General features: G+C 37.4%; 1 protein-coding gene across 1 annotated transcript in view; it reads left to right on the top strand.

The window, feature by feature from the left end:
- Nucleotides 1-7504, top strand: part of JAKMIP2 (janus kinase and microtubule interacting protein 2) — a 164925-nt gene extending 157421 nt beyond the window's left edge. The window contains exon 22 of the mRNA XM_065874612.1: nucleotides 6972-7504. The gene's annotated coding sequence lies outside the window, so the exon portion shown is untranslated. The remainder of the gene's footprint in view (nucleotides 1-6971) is intronic.
- The last annotated feature ends 7307 nt before the right edge of the window (nucleotides 7505-14811 follow it).

Below are 14811 nucleotides of genomic sequence, written 5' to 3'. Positions count from 1 at the left end.
ACAAAGATACTACAACTTATTGACTATATTCCCCACATTGTACATTTCATACCCAAGACTCGTTTATGTTGCAACTGGATGTTTGTACCTCTTAATCTCCTTCATGTATTTCTTTCCTCCAAGTATTCTGTATTTGTATTCTAATAAATAGTGTACCACTAATTCTTCCATGTTAGACACTTACACAGGAAAGCAAAGGAAACAAGAAAATGAGAGGAGTGCAGAAATAGCTATCACCAGGTTAGTTGTTACATCCATGTTACAATGACCATTGAAAATCCTCCTCTTCTGAGGAGGGATGGATTAGTGAAGAACAAAACAGAACCAGCTTTGTTCATTTTGAAGTTGGGAAGACCAGACAGAGAATAGGTGATCGTGATTCTTCATCCACATATTCTAGTTCATTTTTAATGATACTTCTCTGGTGTCAACCATGAATTTTTGAACTTGATAGCTCAATATTTTCGCTTCCTGTCTAGTAACATAAACCATGTTAAAAGGCACATAATATTGTGTTGTTGTTCTGATCCCAAAAAAACTTAACAATAAATACTGTATTATAAAAACAGCCACAGCTGATTAGTTACAAATTCTCCATTAAAATATACGAATGTTTATTTCTTGTTACATTTACATTTTTTTCAATCCCTCTTCCCACTAATGCCTATAGGTAACATGTGGAAAACAAATGGCAATTGACCAATATCTACAATATACGTTGTTTAAAATCGGAGAATTTTGCTCCTTGTTCTTTTATATTGGTAAAAGAAGTCCATTTGATGCAGCATTATATGCTAGCTAATCAGCCCTTCCTTTATGTAAACATATCCATTAGCCTTTATCTAGTTGTATTAAAATTGTTTCCCTATCTGTCTCACACATTGGACTGTTAGTAAAGCCTAGGGTAGGGCCTATGCTGTATTCATCTTTGTATCTTCAGTGTCTACAACAGTGCCTTATATATACTTAGGTGCTGAATAAATTTTAAATTGACAGATGGACTGAAGGGCAGATGTATGAATGAATAACTAGCTGGGTAAATGAAGGTGAAAGCAGATTTGTGACCTGTTAGATCAGGGCCCTGGATAGCATAGTAATGTAACACCAAGATAACTATCCAGTTTGTTCTTTATATGTCGTTTGGAGAATACTTAAAGAATGAGTGAACAGAGGAAAGAATACATTAATATATTCTCCCCCAGCTCCACAGGGGTGATATCTTACTTATTGGCGTCAGTGATTCTCCTCAGACACTCTCATAACTCACTCTTCATACAGCAGCCCAAATGAGTTTTAGGAAACACCAATCTAATCATGCCCCCTTCCTGGGAAAACATCACCATTAGGGTCAAATCACAGTTCCTTAATGTGGCCAAAAAAGCCCTGTCTGATCTAACTACAGACTAACTGAGGCCTCGTGTTGTTCCAGGATTTCCCTTGATGAGCTATACTCCCTTCCGCCTACCACAGAGGTCTGCCCATTCAGCCCTTGTGTGCAGAGTAGAGTCAGTTCTCTATGTCCACAGGTTCCACATTCTTGGATTAAACCAACTGTGGATGGAAAATATTCGGGAAAAAAAATTCCAGAAAGTTCCAAAAAAGCAAAACTTGAGTTTGCTGCCTGCAGGCAACTATTTACATAGCATTTCCATTGTATTAGGTATTGTAAGTAATCTCGAGGTGATTTAAAGTATATGGGAGAATGTGCATAGGTTATATGCAAATACCACACCACTTTATATAAGGGACTTGAGCATCCTTGGATTTTGGTGGGAGGTCCTGGAACCAATCCCTCATGGACACTGAGGAACAACTATACTTTCTGTGCTGCTTTATCTAGTGAACACCTTCTCACTCATCCTTCAGATCTCAGCTCACTTGTGATTCCCTCAGGGAAGTCTTCCTAGATTTCACTCCCAGTCAAATGTTATATGCATTTGGAGTTTTGGGTTTTGTTTTGTTTTGTTTTGTTTTAATTACTGCCTCTCGCCTTCCTTGCATATAAAGTTCATGAGGGCAAAGACCATAGATGTTTTCTTTACTCTTGTATCTCAAATACCTAGACAGTGTCTAGCACATAGTTGACAATCAATAAATGCATTTTTAATGATAGTAATGATACTATAATAAGGAAGAGGACATCCTGTTTTGCAGTTGAAAAAGTACATTTCATGTCCATTATTTTATGTAATACTTACAACAGTTCTGGAAAATAGATACTATTATACCCCTCTAAACATTAATTTCCTAATTAAAAATTAGCAAGTAATAGCATCTACTATTTTTCTGAGAATTAAGTAATATTATATAAGTAAAGTAACCAATATAGTACCTAGCCCATAGAAAGGATCATTAAAAGCCAAGTTCCTAGGACACACCAAGCGTTCTGTTTTAGATCATGCATTCTGAGACGTGCTTCCCTCTACCTGGACCACATTTCCAACAGCACCATCAACTAGTTAATGTCCATTTGTCCTTCCCATCTCATTGTAAAATTACGGACTCAGGGAAGCCTTCCTTGATCCTCTAGCTTCAGTTAAGTTTCATTCAATATTTTTATCTTCTTTACTAGGATTCTCAAGGACCAATTATCTAACAATCCTCCATATCAGTTTCCTCATCTATAAAATGGAAGTAAGAATAACAGCTACCATTTATTGAATACTGTACGATAAGTTGTATATAAGGGTTGATAGATTGAAAAGTATTGGGAATGGCCCTTAGGGTCCCGGATGGTATAGTATAACTGGTTAGATGGTGGTACCCTTTACCATGAAAAGCATATGTGGACGTCAGGAATAGGGTGTGATTGCTGTTCATGATTTTTGGCTATTTGTCATAACCAGAGAACAGGAATTAGCTACAGTTTGTTAATCAATGTGCCTCTAAGTACATGGTCCATAAAGGATCTGAACCACCTTCTAGCAGTCAGAAAACTCTAAAGAACTGTGAACATAAGTAGCCTATCAATTGACCTCGGCACGTATTTGCTAGGTTTCTTCTGTGAACCGGGCAATGCGGCAGGTACTTGGATACTAGAGTCAGAAGTCAGAAATGACATCACTGTATTCGTCAACTTAGAGTCTGGTGGCATGTTGTAAACTCTCAGAAGGGATGACTGCAGTCACCATTTTACAGAGGAGGAAACTAAAGCTCAGCGCTGTAGAGCAATACATTCAAAAGAATCCCTGAGGTTTTGTAACATCCAGAAGGGCCTTCTGAATCAAAGATGGATTTGTATTTTATACAGTTTTAGTTATAGCATACTGACCTTTAGGTCACTGAAAATGGGTCATGTGTGGTGACGCATTGGATACTACTTCACTTATTCATAATGCCTGTTTGAATAAACCTGGCTTTGCTGTAGAAATCATAGTTCCTTTTATAGATACTTAATTTGCAGAAATTTAACATTCTGGGAGACTGCCTATAAATCCATTTGTTTTTTAAAACCAACATGGTTTTACTCAAATGATGGGCTTTACTTCAGTTGTGATGGGGAGAAATGGTGCATATGTGCTTTGAAACAGAATTTAGGATTTATCTCTGAGGTTATATAAATTGAAAATTTGCAAGTAAAAGACTTTTATGTTACATATTTAGTTTATATATAAAAACACACTGTGTGTGTGTGTGTATGTATATACATATATATTTATAGAGAGAGCGTGCACGCGCACACAGACACACACACACCTTAAAGCATCTTTTATACACATTCAGATTAGTTCTCCTCTTTACCAGGGATTATGGGAATCTTATAGCTGTAACGAGTTGTTTGGGGCTCTCATCTCAGTGGGATGTAAGTCTGAATGCAATCTATTTTTTTTTAAATAAATTTATTTATTTATTTTTGGCTGCGTTGGGTCTTCGTTGCTGCGTGTGGGCTTTCTCTAGTTGCGGTGAGCGGGGGCTACTCTTCATTGCGGTGCACGGGCTTCTCACTACGGTGGCTTCTCTTTGTTGCGAAGCACGGGCCCTAGGCTCGTGGGCTTCAGTACTTGCAGCACACGGGCTCAGTAGTTGTGGCTCGCACCCTCTAGAGCGCAGGCTCAGTAGTTGTGGCACACGGTCTTAGTTGCTCCGTGGCATGTGGGATCTTCCCTGACCAGGGCTCAAACCCGTGTCCCCTGCATCGGCAGGCGGATTCTTAACCACTGCACCACCAGGGAAGCCCTGCAATCTATTTTTATCAAAACAAGGCTTTCACTTATTTCCCTCTCTCATCCTTTAATTAAATCTTAGGTTGGTTCCCCAGTTTGTTTTCCCCAGTCGTTTCCAGTTCTTGAAAGTCTAGCCTAATTTAAAAATTCAGCTTCAGTCTCTGCTTCATCTCATTTCTTCCCTTATCCCCATGGTGAAGGAGGTGCACGAGCTGGCTCTAAGAGGTCTCTTCCTCTGCCCTCTGCAAGGTTCAGCTCTTCTGGAGGGCAGGGAAGAGGAAGAGGGAAAATGATCCATGCCTCTCAACCCATGGGCAGTGGTTATGGCCCCCTCCCTGGTGGTTGAAGCTGTTTTTCTGGCTATTACTGACCAGTTCTTGTTGTATTTTCTATGAGAAGTGATGGGGCCGTTGGGAGGGTCATATGTGCGAATTCTTTAGAAGCCCATTGCACTATCCCCTGCCTGGCTGGGGCCCAAGCCCTTCCACTGAGACTCTGGATCTCATCATTGGTGGTACTGGCGTCAGCTTCTTGTTGGGAAGGAAGTTACTGCCCCGTCTCGCCTTGCCATTCCTCTCCAGTTCTCTGCCTAGATAGACAAAGGAGGATGAGAAATCGATGAGCATTGCTCTGTGTTTGAGCAATAGAATGCAAGTCTCCTTTGTGCCAGCACCACCCTTTAGCACCCTCCCCTCCCGCCCACAGTGTACTTTCATCCCAACCACTGCAGTTCCTTCCCACTGGTTCTCTTCTGTGACTCGGTCACTCTTTCATCTCAGTCTAATCTAGTCTTTGGAAGTAGACAAAGTGGCTCTGCAAATACAAGTTCGAAATATTTCGAACTTGCACCTATGGCACCTATGGCAGGAATTTCTTTGGCAAATCTCTAATTTGCCTCTGTATGGTGGACTGGAAGCATCCTTAAGGTACTACATGCCCCCTTTTCCACCACTTTGGATCTTGGTCACTATTTCTGGAGTGCCAGTAAAATCCTGCTACAGAATTAGCACCTTTACCTTATAGACAGGGAAATTAAGCCTTGGAGAATTTAAATGACTTTTCCATGGAAATCCCATTTTCTCCATCCATGCCATTCACATTCTAAAGGCCATGTCCTTAGGCAGCACATGGTAACATGTCCTCTGTGCCATTTTCTGGCTTTTATTGGAATAGCATATTATGTCCTAAACTTCTACCCAAGCAAAAACCTAGACACATGGACTTAAAGAGGAACAGAGCTAGGAGACTTGACTGGCATAGCCCAGGGAAATACCTTTTCAGAGATACTCTGAGACCAAACAGGAAATCTGTGTGGCAAAATTCCCAAGGAATCCTCAGGTCAGGACCTTGGGGTAGAGACCATCTGCCATTAAATACAATTGTTGTGACATAAAAGTAAGTCGCTGAAAAACATAGATAGACCGGCTTTTAAAATAATATCTTATGCTACTGACAAGGGCTTAATTTCCAAAATATACGTACAGCTCATACAACTCAACAACAAAAAAACAAAGCGACCCAATCAAAAAAATGGGCAGAAGACCTAAATAGACATTTCTCCTTTCTCCAGAGAAGACATACAGATGGCCAATAGGCACATGAAAATACGCTCATCGTCGCTAATTATTAGGGAAATGAAAATCAAAACTACAATGATGTGTCACCTCACACCAGTAAGAATGGCCATCATTAAAAAGTCTACAAATAACAAATGCTGGAAAGGGTGTGGAGAAAAAGGACCCCTCTTACACTGTTAGTGGGAATTTAAATTGGTACAACCACTAGGGAAAACAGTATGAAAGTTCCTCAAAAAAATAAAAATAGAGTTGCTGTATGATCCAGCAAATTCAAAAATATAAATGCATCCCTATGTTCATAGCAGTACTATTTACAATAGCCAAGACATGGAAGCAACCTAAATGTCCATTGTCAAATGAATGGATAAAGAAGATGTGGTGTATATATATATATATATATATATATATATATACACACACACACAATGGAATATTACTCAGCCATCAAAGAAGAATGAAATAATGCCATTTGCAGCAACATGGATGGACCTAGAGATTATCATACTAAGCAAAGTAAGTCAGAAAGAGAAAGACAAATACCATATGGTATCACTTATATTTGGAATCTAAACATATCTATGAAACAAAAACGGACTCACAGATATAGAGAACAGACTTGTGTTTGCCAAGGGGGAGGGGTTTAAGGGAGGAAATGAATGTGAGTTTGGGATTATCAGAGGCACACTATTATATACAGGATGGATAAACAACAAGGTCCTACTGTATAGCACAGTGAACAGTATTTAATATCTGTGACAAACCATAATGGAAAAGAATATGAAAAAGAATATATATATATGTATATATATATATCTGAGTCACTCTGCTGTACAGAAGAAATTAGCACAACATTGTAAATCAACTATACTTCAATAAAATTTTTTAAAATACAATAAAATGAAAATAATATCTTAATTGAGCTTCTCAAGGCATTGGCAATAATGATAACAGCTAATATTTCAGGCCACTTATATGAGACAAGAACTGTTAATTGCTTTACATGCCTTACGTTGCAGTAACCCTTGAAATAGATACTTCTGTTCTCTCATTTTAAATTAAAGAAATTAAGCTTAGAGATTTTCTTTATATAACATGCACAAGATCATGCAGTTCCAAGAGGTGGTAAAAAATAAAAGATGGTTTTTTCTTTTAAAAAAAGAGTTTGTGCTTTTATTCTGTTTCAGCTATTGACAGAAGTGATGATTAAAGAATTTCTCCGTCTGTTTTACAGAGTAACCGAAAACACGGATAAGACTGCAGAAAAGCAGATACTTCTAAACCTTCAAAGATGGCAGAAATGTTTACAGCAGTGAAAGGGAGATCAAAAGCTTAGAACTATAATGTAGCCAGGACTACAACTGTGTATTTTAAAGCCATTGTTCAAGGTTTCTTACTTGACAGTTCCTACATGACCCTGTTGAAAATCTACAATATATGCTGCATTTAATGAAACATGTATAGGTCAAACCAGAAGGAAAGAACTATAAACATAGATTGCGAGAAGAAAACTTATTCAGCAATGGAAACAGTTTCAACAGATCAAGCAAAGATGTGTCTTGGGCATGGAACCAAAGTTACAAAGAAACATTCTACCCCTGCTGTGCAGGGGATGTCATTTTAATGTAACACTACACCCCATGGAATCACTAGTCCTGAAATAAACATCATTTTAAAAAATCAAACAAAAAAATAAGGGTGGGTGGGGATTGAAGCACGAGGAATACCCATGAGGAGCTATTTACAATAAAATATTTCATTTGAAAAGTCTGGTTTCTTACTACAGGGATTTGCTTTTCTGTCTTTATTATTGTTTAAAACTCAGGAACTGAGACATCTGCAATTTGAGTGAGAAGAAAAGCAGTGTCTGGTTTGTTTTTCTGCAAACGGTGGAGCTTGTGGAATGCATTCCACACATGACAGATGGGAAGTGGATCACAGTGACCCCGACTAAACTGGCAACCAAAGTGAAAGACCCAGGCGAATGCAACATACGAAATAACAGCAGATGTTGATGCTTCCTTGGCCTTCTGTCACATCTGTGGTCCTCCACGAGCAACAAACTGATCTCATTCATATTGAAAATTAAGAAGATGATGCTCTAAATCACAAGCTCCCTGACTTAGTTCTGTTTAGAATGTCAACGACTATAGGGCCAGAGGCACCTCTGAATACTTCCATTTCCAAAATACTGGTCTTCAAATGGCTGCTTAAAATTGCCTGCAAATAACATGTTATGTGATTTGATACAAATAGAGGCGATAAGTAAACTTCTACCAACAGTTGAATTTACCACAGAGATGTGACTATTAAATGAAATTATGATTATTTTTTGAAGTATCCTGATATGCTTAGAGCATTCTGACCTCTTGTCATTTAGACTGATAACGTTTTTCTTTTTCCCCAGAGATCTGACAGCAACAAGGTAGCTCTACTTTTTTATATAAAAGTAACATTGTGTTACTGATAAGGACATTTTCTACCAGAGACAATTAGAAGACTGGTACTTTCCTAGGTTATGTAATACTGAGTCTTGGATTCAGCTCTGAGAGCAAATAAATGTTCCTGAAAAACTAATTTTAGCCTCATTTACTGTAGATAAAAAAACAGCCTCAATTTTTCAAATTGTCAACGTTTTATTTACAGGGCTAGCATTCCCATGCATTAAGAATGTGTGTAGGGAACCAGAAACTCTTTCTGTGAAATGCTACACAAATTCTTCCATACATGGGTTCAGTATCTTATTCTTCGGTTTTAGCACTGGCATTTTCAAAGCCAGAACAATAACTGAAGAATGTACAAGAAAAGCTACAATGCAGGAATCCCACTTTTTGTTCTTATATTTACTGCTGACCCAGGTATCTTTGGCCCAGTCACTTAACCTCTCTGTGCCTCAGCTTCCTCGTCTGCAAAATGAGGTTAAAATGCTTTTTCATAAAGGTTTTTTGTTTGTTTGTTTTTTCTTTTTTGTTTTTTGAGGTTTTTTTTGCAATTCTGGAACAAGAGGTGCTTAAAGTAGCACAAAGTGCTTTGTAATTATAATGACTGCTATATTTGACTTTCTTGTGTTGTTGAGAAAGAGTCCCCTGTGTAATAAAATAGTGCTTCAGTTTGGTTCAATCTAAGCACGGTAGCACTGAAGCTTTCCCATCAATTACTAGCAATAAAGATTGAGCGATCCAGAGCCAGGATCCCTAATCACCTATAGTAAATAGATCATTCTCATGCTATTGAACAAGTTAGAAGAATGTGTAATTTCAATGATAAGCATTTTCTAGCTCTCCTTACTGTATATGCATGCCATAATACAAAACTCCACTTTTATCATAGGGGAGCCAGCCATGAAATTAAGGTTTGAAGTGAACTGAGAATATCACATAATTAGTCTAATTATCCCTTTCATTTGGAGGGGGAGGTCTTGTGAGATGTCCTACTGGGAATATACAATATAACTATCCTTCTGCTGGATTCTTTGTTCAACTGGGTAGGTTCAATATTAAGTATGAATAGTACATGCATTGTGCAGGCAATATGAAAAAGGGTGCTACTACAGTTTGTGACCCAACACTTTGAAATCTCAGTCAGAACATATGGAAGAGGATAAATTACTCTCCCATATCTTAGACAACTTTTCCATTGGCCATTCCAGCATGCATCTGAGCAAATTCATACCCCATCTGCTCCACCAAACCTACTTTCTTCCTCTTCATCTTGCTTTCCCCACCAAGAAACTTGTAGGCTAAATTTTATATCCAAGCACTGACTGGGGTTTGAACAATCAGAAATATTTATTAAAATAATGTAGTTTAATCATGTACCTTATCTGCTATAAATCTGATTGTATCACATACACACAAAATCATACAAGAGCGTTGCCCATGAGAATGGCCATCTAAGCAGCTTTAGATGTGTTTACGGAAAATGCAAAAAAAAAAAACAAGGGGGGGATTTAGCTTAAGATCCAAGAGATTAGCAAATTTCTCTAAGATTTTAAGCTAAAAGGTGATATTTTTACCGTACCTTACTCGTGATCCTCAAAATTAACATATCTTGGGGTAAGGCTAACTATTTTGATAGGCACATTCTCTGTTATCCATTTCCACAATTACAAAAAGCATCAGCAAAATTGTACATGTGTGTTCCAGTCACTCATGGATCCACAGAAATGGATCATATCTAAATGAATGCTTCCCTTGCATACTACGTTCAGCAAGCATAAATAGAGTGTCTCAATAATGGAGAGGTTTATTGTGACTCCACTTCTTACAGAGATCAAATGATCCCCACTTGGGTCTTTAATATCTGCTTTAATTTCTACATCTTATCTATCCTGACATATTTGGCCAGTGGGTTAGCAGCAATCAGAACAGCATTCTTCAGAGTTCATTTTACTTAATTTTTCTTAACAAAGTCTTCATCTCTTGGAAGATAAACTTAACTGAAGATATTAAAAAAGTAGTTTGAGATAAAACGAAAGTCCCAATTTAGCATGGCTATTGAGGACAGGAAAAGTTTCATGAGAAAGGAAAAAGAAATAGAAGACTGTATTTAACTATAAAACTAGAAAGCATCTATTACTAAATTGTCTAACTTTTTTTAATGGCCACCCAAGTTTTGTTTTAGGTAACACTAGAATTTGCTAAAAATAACTATCAAATCCCTTTTAACTTACATCATATAAATGAAATTTTTGCCAATAGCAAGGTTTTTAGGGGTGGAAGAATAAATTTTGCTTTGATTTTTTTTCCCATTTATTAAAAAAACTGCTCACGTAGGTGGCATGGTTCTTTTAAAGGATAGAGATGATGTAGAAGGCTCATGGGTCATCACTGGAGTAGAATGAGGACATACGTTTTCCACTAGTAATAGAAGAAATAGTTTTGCAAAACAAATTTTTGCTACAGTATTTCAACTTACTTTCATGGTTTTCCATTTAAAATAAATCTCTGGCAAATTTGTTCCTTTTTGCCTATTTATTGTCAACTTTTTCTGTAAACCCATTGTATAATTTCACGTGTTCAATGTCTTTGATGTAATTCATAAGTTCATTGTTTTAAAATGAAACATGTCTTTTTAACCTGCCTAGGTTTTCATGGAAACTGTAAAAATAGTATTCATCAGTTTTGTGTTGATGCTAAATAACTGGATCGTATGTGTTATATTACATCAAAATAGATGGGCAGCATAGACATTTTATTTTTTAAATATTTAATTGCATTTTTGATCTGTCAAAGAATGGTACAGTATATATATGTATACATATACATATATACATGAATGTGTATGTATATATTTATCTGCTATATTGAAAAAGTTCGATATAACTTGAGAGATAGTCATCAAAGCAAATCTTAGGTGACTGTTTATGTCATGAGTTAATGCTTCCAGGGTGGACCCAAGCCTCTCCTTAAGTGGACTTCTACTTTCTAAAGGGAAAAGAGTAGGTCAAAAGGTCTTGAGGGCCAAAAGCTTCCATTCGGTTCAACTGCCTTGTCATTTCTATATAATATATTGTCCTGAGACTGAACCTCAGGCATTGTGGCAGGAGGATTCAGACATAACAGAAGTTGGAGTTGATCCTCTGTGATCCCATTTCAGTACCAGGCAGAGCAGATTCACATTCCTTTGCTGCCTTTAGTTTGGCAGTTTAGTTCTTTCTAAATAAATCTTCTATCGTTAAGAGTACAAGACCCATGTTTAATCATAATCACTAAAGATATACTTCAAGGGGTAATGTGGCAAAAATAAAAGGACTATAATTTGCTATATTCAAGCTAGTATATGAAACTCAGAGGTACAGGTGGTTGATTGGGTGAAGTTCCCTGTTTTTATCTTTGTGTTTGTGCATTGAGGTCTTTGAACCCATGCTTATGTTTCCATCCTTGTGATATCAAAGTTCTGTAGGGTGGGAGTGCTGTAGATAAACAACTTGGAGTCCAACTTTGCCTACAGTCAAGCCTCTACAAACTTACTATAGTGTGGATGATGCAGTTTCCCAAAAGCAGATCCCCAGCATCCCTTGGTAACAGCAGTCACTTATATTTGATGGATAAGTCACAAAATGTGCCTATTTCCCCCCATGAACCATAATAACTTCCCACAATGAGACAGATCAAAATCCAAACACTTTTATAAATATGTGATGTAGATATATACACATATACATTCTGTATATAGTGTGATGGTTGTGAGCGCTTACTACATGTGTACTTCTGTCCTAGGACTGAGGAATTGGGAAGGGGTTTTCTGACGCTGCTGGGTAACTCATGTTTTTGTTTAGCATCTGGTATCTGTGCTCTACTCCTGCTTGCCTGTCTCTTCTCCCTTTCCTCTACCTTCTGTCCATTACTACTATTCCCTGGTTTTGACTGAGGCAAAGAACTACTCATTGGTTTTCCAATTACCCAAGCCCATAAACTAGCCTTATGGTGATGCCAGTGGTTTTTCTGGAAAGAGCAACAGAGTCCAGCACAATCTACAGTATTAATATTAGCCCAAAGTCACATATTTTTATCATCTAAAAATCTCATTCCGTAAAGGGTTTATGCCTGCTTGAACCTCCACGATACAATTCTGTGGGGACTCAAGTACAAAGCCCGTGCATGGGAATACGTAATTCCCTAGATGTCTACTGTTTTAATGCAGCCAGGGGGTCAATTTCTCAGAGTTCTCATTCAATCAACTGCTTCAGTTGGGATTCTTTCTCTCCATCTCATTAGCATGACTCCATATATTGCTTCAGTGCTTGTTTATCAATGGAAGAAAAATATAAATTCATTGACTTTCACCAGAATGATCCTCTGAAGTACACCAAACATGTACATGTACTGTATGTTATTACCGTAGAGATTGGAATCAACTTATTGTATGTAAAGTTTTATGAATGGTTATTTTATAATTTATGTATTTAATACAGGAATCAATGAGCTCTGGTGTTTTAGTTTATATAAAAATAAAACAAACTGCATTTTTAAAAACTTTATCTTGCATTGTCCATAGGTTTTTGTTTTGTTTTAACTCTTAATCTACTTTAGAAAAGCAGGGTGAGGGAAATCAGGGTTATCCGTATAATGTTGGGGAACAAACTCTACATCAAAGATGGTATATAGGTTTCTTCTCATCTATCCACTCTGAATTTTTTATTGTACCTGCCAGAGGCACTATGGTGAGGAGTCCAAGGCACAACTTACACTCATGAGGAGGGAGCTATGGTCATTAGCACGCCTGCTCTGAATATAGTTTGGGGAAGAATGTTGCCAGCTATTTGCCATTCTTATTCTAGCTATTACTTCTTTTGCTTTATCCACCTACCTTTTTTCTCTACCTTGTAGACCCACTAGATGTAACAAGTTAACAAGTGTCTGTTACATGACCATCCATTATGTGTCCATCCCTATGGCCTGGTATGAATGGGTCGACCCTCAAAGAGCTTACAGTTTATGTGGGAAACGACCCATGTTATACATGAAACAAATAAAGAACCAATATGGCACAATGTGAGGCATAATTTTATAGGTCACTATTGAGAACAATTAAAAATAATATTAGTCTTTGGGGATGGGCTTGAAAAATCCATGCTAAGAATGGTTCTTAAGTTGCAACCTCTTATCTTTAACTAGCAAAAAGTGTCGCTCATCAAGTTAAAGTTCTGTTACCCGTTTATAGGAACCATCTCCTGTGTCACGTCAGATCCCTAAAACAGAGAGTAAGACATAACCCCAGCCCTCAAGACGTCATGACTATGTTATTTGATGAAGACTTACAATTGCCTGAGTCTCTATGAGAAAGGTACCAAGCATATCAGCATGCCATGGAATAGGCAGTTATTGTTATGGATTCTGTCTAATGTTATAAATGAAAAGTTTTGACGAACTCCAGTTCTGTATATAACTCAAATATGCTAATCATGTCAACAGCTCAACTGACTTCTTCTAGCTCCAAAACAAAGTACCCTGGTGTCTTTTGGAGATATTAATGGGGGCAGGGAACACTTCCTACCATAGTGCCAGTGGGACAAGTAAGCATCCACTAGGTTCATACAAAGCCCACACGAAGGGACTCCTCCTATGGGCTCATGTTACAGCTGTGCCTCTGACCTACAGGTGAGCAGCTTTCATAGGGGTGCAGAGGTGTAGTCAAGTGCTTACCTACCCCATGGGTAAAGTATGTGTCCAGTGGCTGATAAAGAATGCTTACTTTATTTAAGCTGCTTTGTATTTACATACGAAATGTCAGAGTGAATGATGAAGGCTTTTTTGCTCACTGAAAATGCTCCAAATAAAAATGTGTTTAACAAATACATTTTTGCATGCAGATGCACTTATAAATGTGAAAACATTGGTTTTGATCAATAGGCTCTATAACAAAGAGGCATTGGGAATCTGTGCCTGTATTACTGTAAAAATATTGAGAACAAGGGCCACTACATCTATATCATCTTCGTGAAGCTCCATATGACACTCTTTTTTAGAATTTAGAAGGAGAAGGAGAAAACAAAACCACAGCCACTTCAAGAACTAGATTCTTCTTCCTTTATAATAAGAAATAAATAATTTATTATGTAAATTATTTTGCCCTGACTGCCTAGAAATGCATGAACAAATCTAAAATTTAATTATGGAATCTTGTCAATTATTTCTATTTTCTTTTTACTTTATTGATTTCACTCTTTTGCCTTTAACTTACTTTAGTTTCACCTTTAATTTACATCACCTCAGATGTATTTTTGTACAGCCACAGGGTATAAACTCAATATTTTTTAAGTGCACATTAAATATTCTTAGAGCTACTATAGGAAAGTATCAATATGTAGAAAAATATTCAAAACATGGAAGTAAAGCAAAATGAGTATTTGTCTTTCTAATTTCATTTCAGAGTGGTTTCTAATACGTCAAATGAAAAGTCTTTTGACTCTGGGGAAATGCAGCAAGTGATGAGAACCCCGTTGTTTTACAGCCCTGTAAAGCTAGAAGCTAACTTGCAGAAAGTTGATAAGGTGAGACTTTTTTTTTTTTTTGCATGATAAAAAAAGAAAAACTCAAAGATGAGGCGTTTGTCCTATATGCAAATTAACC

The sequence above is a fragment of the Phocoena phocoena genome, chromosome 3 (genome assembly GCF_963924675.1).
Source record: "Phocoena phocoena chromosome 3, mPhoPho1.1, whole genome shotgun sequence".
Classification (NCBI taxonomy): domain Eukaryota; kingdom Metazoa; phylum Chordata; class Mammalia; order Artiodactyla; family Phocoenidae; genus Phocoena; species Phocoena phocoena.
This window is presented reverse-complemented; position numbering and strand designations above follow the sequence as displayed.